Here is a 16347-nt window from a genome sequence, read left to right as displayed (position 1 = left end):
AAATGAAAGAAAACAAGACAGGATTAGCTCTGAGATTTCTTCTTCCTCTAACAGCCTGTTAGTCTTCAACCTACCATGCTTGACCAACTGTAGTAGAATTCTCTGATGTCTTGATTCTCTAGGCTGCATCTGCTCTTAAAGAGGCCACAGTATAATCTTGTTATCAAACTCAGATCACAGGGTTGATACACCCCTAAGGACACATTGACATTTTAATGTTCCTAGTTAGGGGAATAAAACCATAAACTTGGAAAAGTGCAGTAACAAGCAAATAAATTTATGGGATGCTAGTGCTAAAATGAATCTCTGTTTGTCAGCAGCTTTTAAAGAGAAAAATATGTATGTGGCTAAGGGAACTAGGGGAACTTTCCATGCATTTTTTTCTTTTCCACTTTTCTACCATCATCATGTGCAGAAAAGGGGGGGGGGGCAATTCGCAGATTTCATGTAGCCACTGGATTAATGATGTGGAAGGAACCTTTTACTTGTATGGCTCTGTTTCCTACCCCAAGTAAGTTTTAGTCCTATTGGACCACTAAGCACCTGGGAGTTCTCAGTGTGATTCTGTTCCTGGTATCACTTGGTGTCTTAGAATTTCCTTGCTAGAAGGTGATTGATGGCATCTCAATGTCCTTTCTTTTCAGCAGAGGAAAAAAAACTTATGTCAAGGTCTTAGTTCCTTTTTCTATTGCTGCAATAAAATGCTGAGTTCAAAAAAGCGACTTAGGAGAGAAAAGGGTTACTATAAGTTCTAGGTCAATGGTACAGTCCATCACAGTGGGGAAACAGCTGGCCACCTTACATTTACAATTGAGAAACAAGGAGACCAATATACGCTGTTGCTCATGTTCCTTCTCAGTTTAAACAGTCTAGGATTTGAGCTGAGGAATAGTACAACCTGTGCTGAATGCATTTTTCTACCTCAGTGCTTAAAATAAAGAAATGAGTCTGAATCTTGTCAACAGTTTTTGATTCGTACTAACCATAACAACTATAAAAATGGGACCTTGGTGTCAAAAAAGCTAAGGTTACAGCAGTGACTCACTAGCTGAGTATTTGAAACAGTCAGCAGCAGGTAGGGTACGATTGTCTAAAAGCCTTCAGTGAGAACATCCAGGGTGTGTGGTGTGTAGTACAGTACAAGAACAGGGTGAATGACAGGGCCATTCATTTCTTTCAGCTTTTCAAACTCTTTCACAGGGGACTTGAAAAACCCTTAAATGTGTTCAGGACATGGCTTGATAGTACAGGACTATATTGCATTACATACACTCAGGAAGACAAGAAAGAAGGATTATAGGTTCCAGACTCGGTAACTTAGCAAGAATTTATCACAAATTGAAATAAATGTCCTGAGAATATAGCCTAGTGGAGAGCATTTGTCTCACATGCATAAGGATATGAATTCAATCTGCAGTCCTTCAAAAGGGAACACAAACATAAAGTACAGGTGTGTGGACAAAGCATAGCATATGCAACAAGGGTTCTCGTATGTGTTTATATTGGCTGACACAGAATTGAGTGCAGAATTTTTACCTAACCCTGCCAATTAAGCCAACTGAACTTTTTTTTAACAAGCATGGCCTCTGTGACCCACACTTTTATCTAAAATCCAGCCAAATGTGTCTTAAAGCCTGACATTAATAAGTCATATATTAAGGTAAATTTTTTTTTGAGCTGTGGTCTGTAAGAAACACAAGGATTACTTACACTATTTTTTTCTTCATGCTTTAAGCCAAAATGCCACTAATACCTCTGAATTCAGGTGATGGCTAACTATTCTCAAGCCATCTTGTTGGACTTTCAAAGACCTTGATACATATGTGTAAGAAACTTGAAGCTCAGACCTATGAAATAATTTGACTGAAATAAATGCTGCAAAACTGGAAAGAGAGAAAATAAGTGGATGTTAAAAAAAAAACCTGCTTGGGATCTCCAACTGCATGCCAGAGTAACGGAGAGACTTTGACAGCCCAGGTTATCACAGTGCCTGCTGTTGCCACTCAGCTCTCCTATATGTTTTTCCACTGGAGTTATGAGCTGCCTGTCCTTCTGTCCTGTGGTATTCACAACAAACTTTCCTTCTGCAGTGTGCACTTGGGCGGTTCTTGGAAGAGTGAGGAGACAGCCTGTCAGCCTCTGCTCATTAACCTAAGGACCATGTGACCAGTGAGGTGGCCATCTTGTGATTTGGTCTGCATTATTTGTTGGAAAAATGCCAAAAGAAGATCACACTGGGATTTAGAAGTTTCTGGCTAATACTTAGCCAGGTAGCCTTTTGTGGCCAGATTGGTCTACAAAGAGAAACAACATTTTGGAAAAGTGAAATACCTTTGTAACCTAACATGCAATTGGTTCAATAAAGACTTCAAATTTCAAAAAAAAAAAAAAACCTGCTATTCTATTAAAGAAATCAATAAGGTGAAAAACCCTTATTACATAGGTAAGCAACAGTATCAATGCAATTCTTATCAAAATGCCAGTGATTTTAAAAAATAGAAAAAAAAATCATCCTGAAGTTCAGATGACACCCACAGAGCATTCAAATGGGCATAGGAAGTTTGAACAAAAACAACAAAAATCTGAAAATAGTGTATTTCTTTTCTTAAAAGTATACTGCAAAGCTATAGAAATCCAACATAAATGACATACAAAGGGATTTCTAACAAAAAAGAATAAACAGAATGCTGAGACATAACTTTGTAGGTACATAATTAACTGATCTTTGACTAGAGTATAAATAACACATAATAAAGAAAACACCATCTCTTAAAAAAAAACAAAAAAAAACAAAAAACAAAAAACAAAACTCGTGTTGAAAAAACTAGACAAACATTCATAGCCAAATAGAAAATGTAACCACAGACATGCAGTTTTGTTTTTTTTATTAAACTCAGTGGCTCTCAAGACCCTTATCTTCTCAGTTAGTCTGTCTCTTGAAAATTCATACTATGACAACATTTTAGTAGATTGAGAAAAGAGGAGGTAGGATGTAGATGGGAGAACTAGATCACTGTGTCATTGAGAGTTGCATCTGACCTTAGCCCCTTCCTAAATTTCCTCTTTCTGTTTCCTGACCACTATTGTCCCCGCCAGCGGGGACCCAGTTATTCAGGGTCCCGAAGGGGCTCTACCCTTGGGCCTAAATGGGGGGGGAGAGAAGGAGACCTAGCAAGATTCCGTTGTCAAAGTCTCGTTTATTGGGGTGATTGTTACAGCTTTTAAGGCTTTCAGGTAGGGGGGGTGTCCTTTGTGAAACCCAGAGGAGGGAGAGGTGCGGATACAGGTAGTGATAGCTGGAGGCAAAGAGGTCAGGCAGTAGATGATGAGGTTAGGCGGTGGAGACACCAGGTGTTGATTCAGGAGATCACAGGTATCTGCTAAGGGAGCTGAGGCATCCCTTGAATGTTATCTTCCTGTGCCGTAAATTCATGGGAGAGGCTTTCATTCAACAATCTTAAGACTTAAGGCAGTCATCTTAGGGGTGAATATCTGTGGCCAAACAGCCCAGAGTCACCTAGTCACTTTGAGCCATGCAGTCAAAAAGCGGCTAGGCCCAAATCCAATATGGCTCCGTGCACACTATGATGTCAGCTACTCAGCTCTGTAATATGTCTCTTGCCATAATGGACTAAATTATTTGAAACTAAGCAAGACACCCATTCCTGCGTTAAGTTCTTTCTGTCAAGCATTTAGTCAAAGTGCAATAAGACTAACAAAATCCACATGCAAGCAAGAACAAAATTGAGCTCTCACATTTTGTATGCACAACATTCAACTTCAATAAATAAAAGACATAAATTTAACATTCAAAGTTATAAAATTTGATGGAGAGACAATATCTTGAATAAAAAGCAGTGAGGCCTTGGTTTTAGCAATCTTTGTATGTGATATTAAATGTCTAGACAACAAAACAAAAGTAAACAAATAATATTATACCGATTGCTCAGAGAAAGCAAACTGAGAAACCTACAGAAGAGTAAAATATAACAGATTAATAATCAGTACAGATGTTTAATTATACATATACTGATATGTATTAATAATCGGTATTTTTTTTCTCTAATTCGGTATCCAGTATTGTAAAAAAAGCTGATTTTAATGGTAATCAAATGGAATAAGTAGAAACTTCTTCAAACAATATGGCCAAATGTAAAATAAATATATTAAATGCTATTAAATATCATTAATGATCAGATATATTCAAATCAGCTATGAAATATGACTTTTAACATTTTTAGAATGCCGAAATATCTGGAAGATAAAGATAGCATGTATTGAGCAGAGTAAGTGTAGAAAATTAAATTGTATTTGTGGATAAGTATATACATTGGCATTGGTCCAGGTTCTATGGATGACACTACAGAACTTTGTCACAATTATACATGTATGTAATTATATTCATATATTTGTATCTATGTATGTGTGTGTACATATATATGTATGTAATACTACTGACAAAGGGGAAAGAGGTTGTCAATTTAAGAATCAATGAAGCATGGAATAATTTAGAGAAAGAAAAGAGAAGAAAAAAATGTGATACAATTATAATTTAATCAAATACCTAAAAAAAATTAAATATAACTTAAAATACCCTGTATTGGGGCTGGGGATTTAGCTCAGTGGTAGAGCGCTTACCTAGGAAGCGCAAGGCCCTGGGTTCGGTCCCCAGCTCCGAAAAAAAAAAATACCCTGTATTATTTTTAATCTCACTTTCGAGTATATAAATAAGAGCTGGAGGCATGATTCTTTTTTTTAAAGATTTATTTATTTATCATATATAAGTACACGGTAGCTGTCTTCAGAAACCAAAAGAGGGCATCAGATGGCATTACAGATGGTTGTGAGCCACTGTGTGGTTGCTGGGATTTGAACTCAGGACCTCTGGAAGAACAGTCAGTGCTCTTAACCACTGAGCCATCTCTCCAGCCCTGAGGCATGATTCTAAAACTTATCTGTACCTTTGTATGTGTTATATTTACAATGACCAAGACATAGAAACAGACAAAATGTACAAAATATGGCACATGTACACAAGTAAATGTCCACGTACAGTGACATTTAGCAATTGGAAGAAATTAGCAACTATTTTGCTAAGTGAAACAAGCCAGACAAAGAAAAACAGTTGTCCAATATACTCAGTATATAAGGAATATATTTAGTCATAAATATAGAAACAGAGATCAGAGTGTTTGGCTCCAAAGTCAGAAGAAAAAAATACGGAAGCATTTCTTTTAAAGAAAAAAAAAACAAACAAAAACCATCAATTTACTCTAGCTTAAGCTGTCGTGAGTTTAATAGGCATAGTTCAGAAGGAATTTAAGGAAAAAGTTACAAAAATGTCCCTTCCTAAGTGTGATTGACAGTCAAGTTTGTGACGTAACATTGCCTACCCTTCAAGAAAGTGGAGTCTGTTCTCAACTTTGACAATGTTTAAGTTCCATTACGCATGGGCTACTCTTGTTATGTATGTGGACAAGTAAATTGCCTGCATTCTGGTTTTTATCCCTGACCCCAAGAAAGCTTGAACTTCCCCTAAAAAAAATCCTAGGTCTTTCATGAGTATGTCGGAGGTACAATTACAGGTTTCCCAGGACAAGTGCATAAGACAATAGTCTATTAGAACTACGAGGTATGTCAGGTCATTAGGAGGCCTACGTCTAAGCTCCAAGGGAGCAGACAAGCCAGTAAGATCACTTGAGTCATGTCTCACCTTCTCAAATCAATATCTCAGAACGTATTTCACAGTAATGAAAGACATTTCTAACTTAAGTTTATATAATAAGAGAATCTTAAAATTGGAATTAAAATGAAAAGATGTATGCACATGGTGAATACAAATTCCTTCTTATCTATACTCGTCTCAAAAAACTTATACACTTTCTTATTGCTTCTCAAAATGGTTCTTGTTTCAATAAGATGTTTCAAACACTATATTTCACTTTCCTTTCTTTTGCTGTGAAGAATACTCTGGTGAGAAGTAACTCATATGTGGAAAGGCTTTATTTTTAGCTTCATTTCATCAGTTGGGAAGTCGAGGCAGAAACTCAAGTGGGGACTTGAAGCACAAACCATAGAAGAGTAGTTTGTTGACATCTGGGCTATTTCACGCTAGCTGCCCTTCTCACACATCCAAAGATTGCTTGACTAAGGAACAATGCAGCTCACATTGGCTTAGCATTTCTACATCAATTAACAACAACAACAATAATGAAACATATATGCTCACAGGCCATTTGATGTGGGAAATCTCTAAGATGAGATTCCCCTCTCAGGTCACTCTAGACTTTGTCCAGTTGACAGTTAAATCTAAGTGGGATACGTTGTACCCCTGTGTACTCATCTTTCCTGCAGCAGCATGGGTAACTGATGAGTCCATATTCCCAGCCATGAGTTACTCATAGCCTCAGAAGTGAATACTGCTGAATTGTGGAATGTGAGTTCTCTTCCATGTAAATTTACTTTTACTATGAAAAGACTCACTTCCCTATACTTCTCATCTATTAGCCTTTGACTTTAAAAGCAACTGCCATGAATCACTTCCTACTGTTTAATCAAGAATGAATTCACACATAAAGGCCCAGCTCTCTCCTCTCAGTTAGCAACCCTAAGATCTTCAAAATGTCTTCAAATGTAAGCATTAAAATTCTCTTGGTTCCTCATTACTATTTCCATCTGTGAGTATAAAATTACTGCAGATTATAAGATAGAACTTTGGGCGGTGTTGGTAGGTCAAGCCACTGTTATTTGCTCATTACCCAGAAATTTTACATTTCTTGATATTCTTAGTAAAATCTTCAAATATCTTGGCAACTGAACTCAAGTGTTACAGATAGTGTGAATAAGAGTATCAGGCAGGGAATTTTTATCTATGGGCAAGAGAGTAAGTGTAAATGAGCTTAGTAAAGGCAACAGAATCATGGCTAGAGAATAAAAATTATTTTCAGTGCAGTGAAGCTCCACATGATTTTGAAAGAGCATAGGAAACAACCTAGGCAAAGAACAGCAACTTCAGGGGCTGGAGAGATGGAGCTGCAGTTTAGAACACTTGACGTTCTTATGGAGGGGATGGATTCAATTCACAGCATTAATCTAGTGCCTCATAAGCAGATGTAAACACGAGATTCAGTTTCAGAGGATCTGACACCTTCTTCTGCCCTGTGAGGACACAATTCAGGAAATGATAATTTTATAAAATAAAAATAAATGAATCAAGAAAAAAAGGAATATCAACTCCAGAATCACATAGACCTAAGTTATACCTAGGCTCTGTGGTCTGCCCCCCAGTAAGATTTCGTAACCTCTCTGAAACCATGTGGTTGTGTTCATTATTTCGCAATTTAGTAATCCTTATGTTATAGGAGTACAACATATACTTTGAATACATTGGATCGTACAACATACTCTGCAGCAAATACTTACTTTCATTAAATTTGTTTATTTACTGGGGACAAATATATTCCACAGCATGTATGTAGAGACCAAAGAACAGCCTAAAGGAAGCTGCTCTTTCTTCTACCGAGTAGCGCCATGGCTAGAACTCATGCCAAGGTCGGCAGTAAATCCATTACCCTCGGAGACATGTACTTGGTTCAAGTACCAACTTTTATTATTTGGAATTACTACCAGGATTAAATTATAGGTACTCTTAAATATATTTTATAATTTAAATGAATTCCTAACCTCTTTGAAAATCAGTTCTTTTTATAATCTGATTAATAGAATTTGCTTCATTATGGTGTTGATTTCTTTAATTAAGAAAGTCAAAGGCTAACTGTTACCAGAAGAGAAATGCTCTATAAACTAGAGTAGAATAAAGGGAAATAGATAAAGACTTACTCAGCATTGGAACTTGGGTTGTCCTAGCTCCAAAGGTAATGTTTTTGACTACCCAAGATTTCAAGGGCTTGAACAGAGAGGAAGATCAGCACAAAGGTTTTCAAACAGTTCAGCAGATGGGCTAACCATGAGCCTTTCATGCATCATTCTTGAGACTGACATAATTAATCTTCACTGGTACACCAATATTGCCACCCCAAGCTTACTCTGTTTTGGTAAGGATCGGTAGTATATTGTAAGAAGGCTCTCAGATGTCTCAGAGGTTTATGAAATGCCAACAAAGTTGTAAGCACAAGCACAGGCAGCCTGACAGGAACCAGCATGCCTTGCACAGGATGCTAAATATTTAAACTAGATCAGCATCTGCAGGCTCACTGAGAACGTGCATCCCTCCATGAACGATTATGGCTTTCAATAAGCACAAGTGGCCGTCCTGATAAAATTCAGTCACATGGAATTAGGGAAGAGGCCTTCATTTGGTTATTTTTCAAGACATTTCCTATCTCCGGCCAGCAGCTCTATTGTTCTGTAGCTGTTTCAAAGGACCCTCTCTGGAAAACCATGCACATTTTCTCACTAAACCTTATCAGCCACCCTCAGACCTGTTCATTTGCCTAATGATGTCTCCAGAAAAGCAGCCAGAGTTCCAAAGCAGAACTGAACAACTCATTATGAACTAGCTGCAAGAATGCCACTGACCTTTGACCTCAGAGTATCTGAGACCTCGAATTATCCCATTTCCCCAACCTTTGACATTATGACAATTGACTGTAGACACAAGAACCTATTGTGTCATGAACCTTCGAGATCTACTGAATCCAACTTGTCAGGGTCTTCAAACTTTATCAACAGGTGTTGTGACTAACGACACCACAAGGTGCAGAATGCCTCTATGTTGGAATATGGCTGGGGATCAATATATGAATAGAAACAAGGCTTTATGGTCAATGTGCTCATTATCATACATTCATGAATTGTATGATTCCTAAATGATAGAACATATATGTTACCTTAACCTTAAAAATGTCATTCTCGTTTATAAAACGGACGTGATAAAAAACAACTAAACAGTGGATCTGTGATCAATAGATGAAAAACTTTGAACCTTAGATTAGTCATTAAGGTATATTGATTTTCAGCTATCAAAATATTACTCTTCTGACAACAGAAAAGCATAGAGAACACAGAATGAAGGAACAGAAGTCTGTTAATCTTCCTACTTTTGATGTTTGACAAACTGGGCGTTCTCAAAGTATTTATCCAAAGTGAGGCATGGTGGTGCATGCCTATAATTGCAGGATTCAATAACATGAGGTGTATGTTGGAAACTCAAGATTATCCAGAACTAAATGTGAGATTTTATCTAAAAAAATAAAACACACACACACACACACACACACACACACGCGCGCATAGATGTACATACATTTATATTTTTCTTATAAGTAGAATCATATAAAATTACTTTATTTTATTTTTCTTCAAAAATACTTTTGACATTTTAAATGTTTTTCTGAACTCCTGCTGTTCTTTTACTATGAAATATAGTTCCATTGTGATAGCGATAATGATCTGTCTGTTGCCCTTTGGATTGTTTGGATTGTTGTTGATTTAAATATGCTATGATCATTTGTGGACAAGTGTTTTATGTGCATTAATATTTTCCTTTTCCTTAAGTAAATTTTGAGGAATTGGGTGCTTCTGATCTCTCCTCCCCACCTCCCCTGACACCTGCCCAGAATCTAGAACGGTGTTCTGCCTCTAGGCATCTGCTACCCTACTCATTTATGGAAAGTCTTCAACAATTAGCAGAGTCAACTTCAGGGTAGATCACTCAGTTCTGACTGTGAACTTTGTCAGCTGAACACTGAGAAGAGGGAAAAGATCAGTGTGCTGGCTCCATCTGCAACTTGTGTGGGCAATGACTCTGGCGGGTAACCCCCAGGAGTCCTTTCGTGAAACTACTCACCAAGGAGCCAGCCCTGACAAGAGGCAATGTTTCTCTGGCCTTTCCATTTAATAGGCCCTGCCTGGCTGTTCCCTTCTCTCCAGGGAGCTACTGCTCTAATCCCCAGAGTTCTCCCTCTCCAGACTCTTGCAATCCCATTATCCTTCTGCCTGGAGAGACAAGCTCATGTAGCACTGCCAGCACAGAGACTCCTGTGGATGTATTGAATTCACCACCTGGTGACTACAATTAAGATTCCTCTCCTTTGATTTATTTTGGTTAGAGGAAAGAAATCATTTAAGTTCTTGGAGATGCAGATAAGAAATGATATATGTACCATCCATTTTCCTGATAGCAACACTTCCTGCAGCTAACACAGATTGAGAAGAAGCTTCAATCACACTCACACTTGACTACCTGTAGTGGAGGGAAGATGAGGAGTTTGAAGAAGAAAAGGGGAGAGAAGAGGAGTCAGCTAGAGGAAAGAGATAATGAGAAACTTGCATGATATTTCTGGGGGAGAGCTTTAAGCAAACAGAGCTATATCTGCTTGATTCACAGACTTTTCTATTCCATCCGAGAATTCAGCACTGTTTAAAATTCAGTTGAATTGAGTCAGATATTATCTTGAAGACGATCTAACCCAGAAATTCATATCGAGGGGACTGTGAGGATACTGTAGTTGTAGAGACTGAAGATGTCTCAAAAATACAGCAGATATTGACCTGTACCCACTGGTTTTCTTTTTTTTTTGGATCCATTAGATATTTAAAACTGAGAGAAAATAAGGACTGGAAGAAGTTTATTACTAGAAAAATGGCCAGAACCACAGACACAAGTGCTGGGTCTTCGGAAGAGTATTGTATAGCTAGGATTTTAGACAGCTTGTTCTATGTAACATTGTAGTTCAGGGAAGGCTTATTCTGAACAGTATTTCTTCTCCCTCCCTTTTATCTTTATATGAGATTTGCAGAGCATATGATGGGAGTACTTTTGTTAGTGATATGGAAATGAAATTATAATGAAGTAAAGGGCATTGGTCATCACAGTTAGCCATGTTGGCACCCAGATGAGGGTTCATCTAGTGTCTTTACTGTTTCAGCAATCTCGCAACATCCCTCTATAATGTAGCTCTACAACTGCATCTCGTAGTAATATACCTACAATTGCATCAGTCTTTAGGCATTGTTTGGCTTGTCCCCCCCCACCGCTGACCCAAACACACCTGGTACACATATATCCTATCTCAGGGAGGATTGATAAAATTCCTGAACCTGCTGTCAAGAAGAACAGTAGTAATGCACCCTCCTTACTCTCTTTCAAAGGAGATATGGCATCAAGGACTGTACGAAATTAACTAACTTGATAAATTCTCCTTTTTTATAAATGATAATGTTAAATCCAGAGAAATCGATTGCTATTCTTTGCATATTTGCAATTCTCATATTTGGCCCAGTTTTTAGTTTTCTAATGGAAAGCAAAGTGCTTTGCTCTCTGTTCAATTCACCACCATCACTAGCACAAAAGGAGCAAAGCTAGTTCAAGCAACTTCATTCTTAAGGTGTACTTAATAAACCTACATGGGCAAGGCTTCAGACCTTTAATCTAACCCTTCCTTCTAATAGTAGGCCCTTGTATGTAATGTTTCCTTCCCCATCTTCAGGAATGCAAAGCCTCTGTTGCTGTCCTTTAACATTAGAAGTCAGTCTTAAGTATTTGTTTCCCTTTTTAATCTATGGTAAGAGATTAAAATATGAGATTTAAATAGGAGCTGCCTCCTCAAATGTTGACAAGGATTAAGGCTTAGTGGTACAGCATGTGCTTTAGAGGTCTTGGATTCAGTGTCCAACACCCTCAAAAGAGGAGAAAATTAGAAAAAGCTGGCTGAATCAGACTTAGGGAAAGAACAAAGACAGAACAATCAAATCAGTGCTCTAACATCTATCTGGTAGTCCTGTCTTCCCAAGAATTAATTTACTTCCTACCACTTCCTCATCTAGGAATAGTCCTGTTAAAGTCCGAATAATTCTGTTTTGGGAGGAAGTGAAATAAATGAGGTGTCAGTGCAAGCATGTTCCACTCATGTATGCCATTTGCAACTGAGTACGTTCTACCTAATACAGTGCCTAAGTGTTTGAAACTTCCCTTAAGCACAGTCTTTGCTATCATTTTAACCAGACCTTCATATGCTTTCTGTGACAATAATGAGCATGCTGGAATACACCTGAGAGAATTTTCTGGACTCCCAAACACAGAGCCCCAGGAATAACAACTCTCCTCTCTCTGAATACAAAATTATGAGGAGGGTGTCTCAGCCCTGTTCTCTTATTTCCTATTTCTCCTTTCTCCCTTTGAATACTCTCTATTCTCTACATTGGCAATCTCCTAACATTCCATGGAGTTCTGATGCCCCCTGCTGCTGGCTGCTGGCAGAAAGAACAATGTATTTCCCTGGTTGCTTCTCTCTCTCTCTCTCTCTCTCTCTCTCTCTCTCTCTCTCTCTCTCTCTTTCTTTCTCTCTCTCTCTCTCATTTGTATTATTTCTTCTTTCTCCAATTTTATTTTCCTTTTAGGTAATTGGGCCATCTTTCTCTGTAACTTGTGTCTTTTCTCCATCACCTTTGACCCAGCACCTTTCTTTCCATCTCTCCTCCTCCTGCCTTAATTTTATAAGATCTTGTTGTTCTTGCCCTGGAACATGTATGATCCATATCTCTAGATTCCTGGTCCATGTATGATGTAATATAATAATGCACTGGATTAGTTTCTATTGCACACTCTCAGACACTCATTGGTAGAATGTTTTCCCTTACAGAGGAAATCAATGACCCAGGTAAGTAAAATAACGGATTGATTTTCCCACATCCGACATGTACTGCAAATTGATTCAAAGAGTTCTGTTTAATTGATAAATAAATTATTCTCTCTGATATCAGGAGGTTCCTTATTTTTGCATGCTCATTACTATCAGATTGATGTTTAACACTGGGCACATAAGGTTTATCTTTTGAGCTAAAGTGTCTAAAACTTATAGAAGGCAGAGTTAGAGAGGAAATGCTAGAGGGCTCTGAGCCATCCTCCAGATGAAAAGAGAAAGGTCTGATTGTACAATACCTTGTTGGAGGAGTAGCAGTAACCATATTTGAGTTCTGGGGTGCTTCGTGTAAATTGCCTGCTCAACAGGACGTGCTACACATTCTTTTGTTAACAAGTAAAATTATTATTCTAAGAACCTACTGCTTTGAGTTGGTTTCTGTGTCAAAGTGAGCTGTTCCTATCTTTTGAGACAAACAATCTCCCAGTATGCATGTCTATCCACCTGCTGAACATAAGGTTTGTGATTTTTCAATAGTGTCTGTGACTTTGCAGAGAAGAATACTGACTAGAATGTAGGAAAAGGGAGTGTGGATCTGCGATTTCTGGGCTGCCTTATAAACAGGATTTCATTGCAAAACTCACAATCATCCTGGTAGCCTTTGCTTTATGAGAGAGATAAGCAGACATTGAAGAGGTTAAGTACATGAGTAGCCACTGTGTATCTGGGCCAGAGTTTAAACCTCAGTCACATGAAAACCTCTCAGGCACGTAAATAAAAAGCACAGGTTTGAAGATGAGACAACTGTGAATATGGAATAGATTCTATTCCTTAGATAAAAGTTCTACCAGGAGAAAGGGTGGGCTCATCTGGTGTTCTGGGATCTAAGTTAAAATATGCAAAACTCTGCCCTTGTATTTCTTTTTACTCTCCCTGGCCTCTTTCCTGTTTATTCTGCTTTTTAGTTTATATTACCACATATGAATGTATGAATTCTGGATTGGGAGTTTCTCTAAAGGCATGACTAGTGTTTGATTTCCCACAATGCTTAGCACCTTGTTGTTTTCAATGTGGAAGGCCTTCAGCTTTCACTTTTGTTTTTTGAAAGAAGAAAGAGTGGGAGGAAACAACTCAAGCATAAAGCCTTGAGGGAGAGGATATCATAAAAGACCAGAAGAAAGGAAGAAAAAGGAGAGAGATTAATAGGTCTTTAGGTGTATTACAGGAACCATTTAAGACGTAACGGAACCTTCATTATTGATTTGTTTTTTTGCCTTTAAGTATCAATGGCTGCAGACAACTCAGAATATGGAAGGATAAAGAATGAAAAAAATCCACTGACTCTCAAATTGGTAGTGAAAATTTCAAATATCTCCTGTTAGAAAATCCAGCACTAAGACATCAGGAATTGCTTTATTGGGTGATATTTTGAAAAATATCATTTGCAGGTGCATGATTACTCTGCAAGGCCAGATACCTCAGTAACCCAAACACACTCCCTTGCTAGCTCCAGAGATACAACTCAGCATGCTGCAGCCTGATGGTTCTGCTCCCAACATTGCGTTTGCTTTCCCTACAGTATGTCCACCCCAAGACTGATGCTAGCAATCGATACCAAATGCGGCCCACTTAAGTCCATCAATGAAAAGGCTGTTACAATAACAGCAGCTATTTTTACGTGGCTAGTGATTTTTTGTGGCTCTCCAAACACAAAGATAGGAAATAATAACTGGTCATTTTTCATCATGACAGACAATGTAGGAGGACAATTGAAGCAGAGGCACCTCCTGTGATCTGTGCAGTCAAGGAGGGCACTAGCTAGGGAAAGCAAAGCTGACTCCTATAGGCTCCAATGTCTGGGATGTCGAAGGCTAGTGTTATGGACTCTTCACTAGCCCAATGGAATGTATTAACCACAAAACTGTAGAAAGAATATCTCTATTCTGTCAGTTTTAAATTTGTCATTTTAAAAACCTATAGCCTATAGGAAAGGGTAGAATAAGTGGCGGGACATCAGGGAGGCAGAAGGATTCTGGGATTGATCCACAAGAGAAGATGTGATGAGACAGACTCATTATACCTGAGCACAGGTAATCAGCCACATGGCAGAATGTAGATGAGAATAAATGAAGTAATTTAAGTTATGGTCTACTAAGAGAAAAGCCTAGCAATTTGACCAAAGAATATAAGTGTATTTTGAGTTTGAGTCATATTTCTGAGAGCACGGGCTGGGAGGAAGAATTATCCTTTCCAGTTTTATCTTCAGGTTCCTTTTGCCATGACCTAATACTCAACAAAAAGTAACCAACGAGAGGAATTTAGTATGGCTCAGATCAGGATGCCATGCTGGAGGTCAGGCTCAAGAAAGAGTGTGACAGCAAAAATGCGAGACTGTTTACTCATATCTTGGAGGATCAAGAAGTATAAAAACACTGAGACTAGAAGCAGAACCTGGGTGTAGCCCCTCCAAAATCTCACCTTTGGTCATCCCCTAATCCAATGTGTTCCCACTTTCTAGATTCTTAATAACATCACAAAACAGCACCACAATCTAGAGACCAAATGCCAAAATACATGAGGTTATGGGGTAGATTATACATCAAAACTTTAAGGTAGTTTATACATTCCTCATTTTATTAATACTTTTCAAAAATTAATTTGAATGTATAATCTGATTTAATGAACACACACACATAAACACACACACACACAAACACTGAAACCATATCAAAACTAGATAATTTTGTGAGAAAAGCTTCTCTTATACACCCCATTGCTTTACCCAAGAGAGGCATAAAACCAAGCAATAAAAAAATCCCAAGGCTACAGCAGACATAAGCTGGTCAGGCCCATGAATTCAGACAAATACGTCTTCATTTTGTTAAGCTTTACTGTCTTTATTTATCAACATGGGTATATATTTTATTTCTTTCATAATTTGTACGGATTGGGTTTTCAAAAGTATAAAAATTTAAAGATTCTACGCATGCAAAGCCCAAATGTACAGCCAGACAGGAAGCAGCAGTGTGAGGAAAGAGGGGGATCCTGCTCTAGAAACCATCGATTTATGCAGAACTTCTACCTTCACCAAGTGGTAGGCTGTGGCAGCCCCCATGATTATGTCTTCACAATCAAAGGCGTGCAAATCTAGGAAGGCAGATGCAGCTCTATGGAGAGGGTGGAAGCTTCTAATTGCAAGATTTACATGAGATGACATTCCCCAGAGGCAGAGAAATAGTCTGCAAAGGAGACACTGCTAGCTATTTCCCCAAGCAGAGGAGAAACCTGGGGAAGGATCGGCTTTGTTTCTGTCCCTCAGGGTCTTCTCAAGAGGAGACAAAACTTAAAACTGAACCTAGTAGCAGAGGATCCCCTTACATATTCAAGGTCACTTTGCCAGACAGGTACTTACCATGAGGCATTCTGGGTAGATGGAACAGAATTTGCATCCTCAAGGAAATGTGAGATGCAAAGCATGGTGTATCTTGTGCCTGCTGTGTATCAGGAAATCTGTCAGACACCATTGAAACTATCACATATAATACTTACAATTAGTCTGGGAGGTGGTGGCTAAATAGGAAATGTTGGGCCTCATTCATCAAAAGGTTTTAGAAAACCTGCAGGCCTGCAAGCATACACACTAGCTTCCATGCTTGGCTTACTGTAAATATATTGATCCTTTCCTCTGGCAAGTTCTTTTCATCTTCCCTTCTGCAACAATTGCTTTAGAAGGAATTATTCTGCT

At 38.3% G+C, this 16347-nt stretch overlaps 1 pseudogene; it reads left to right on the top strand.

Moving 5' to 3' along the window:
• The first annotated feature begins 1902 nt into the window (after positions 1-1902).
• LOC120103275 (small nucleolar RNA SNORA44) lies at positions 1903-2020 on the top strand (annotated as a pseudogene).
• The last annotated feature ends 14327 nt before the right edge of the window (positions 2021-16347 follow it).

This window comes from Rattus norvegicus, chromosome 5 (genome assembly GCF_036323735.1).
Source record: "Rattus norvegicus strain BN/NHsdMcwi chromosome 5, GRCr8, whole genome shotgun sequence".
Lineage (NCBI taxonomy): Eukaryota > Metazoa > Chordata > Mammalia > Rodentia > Muridae > Rattus > Rattus norvegicus.
The sequence above is the reverse complement of the archived record's forward strand: the minus strand, read 5'-3'. Positions and strand labels throughout refer to the sequence as shown.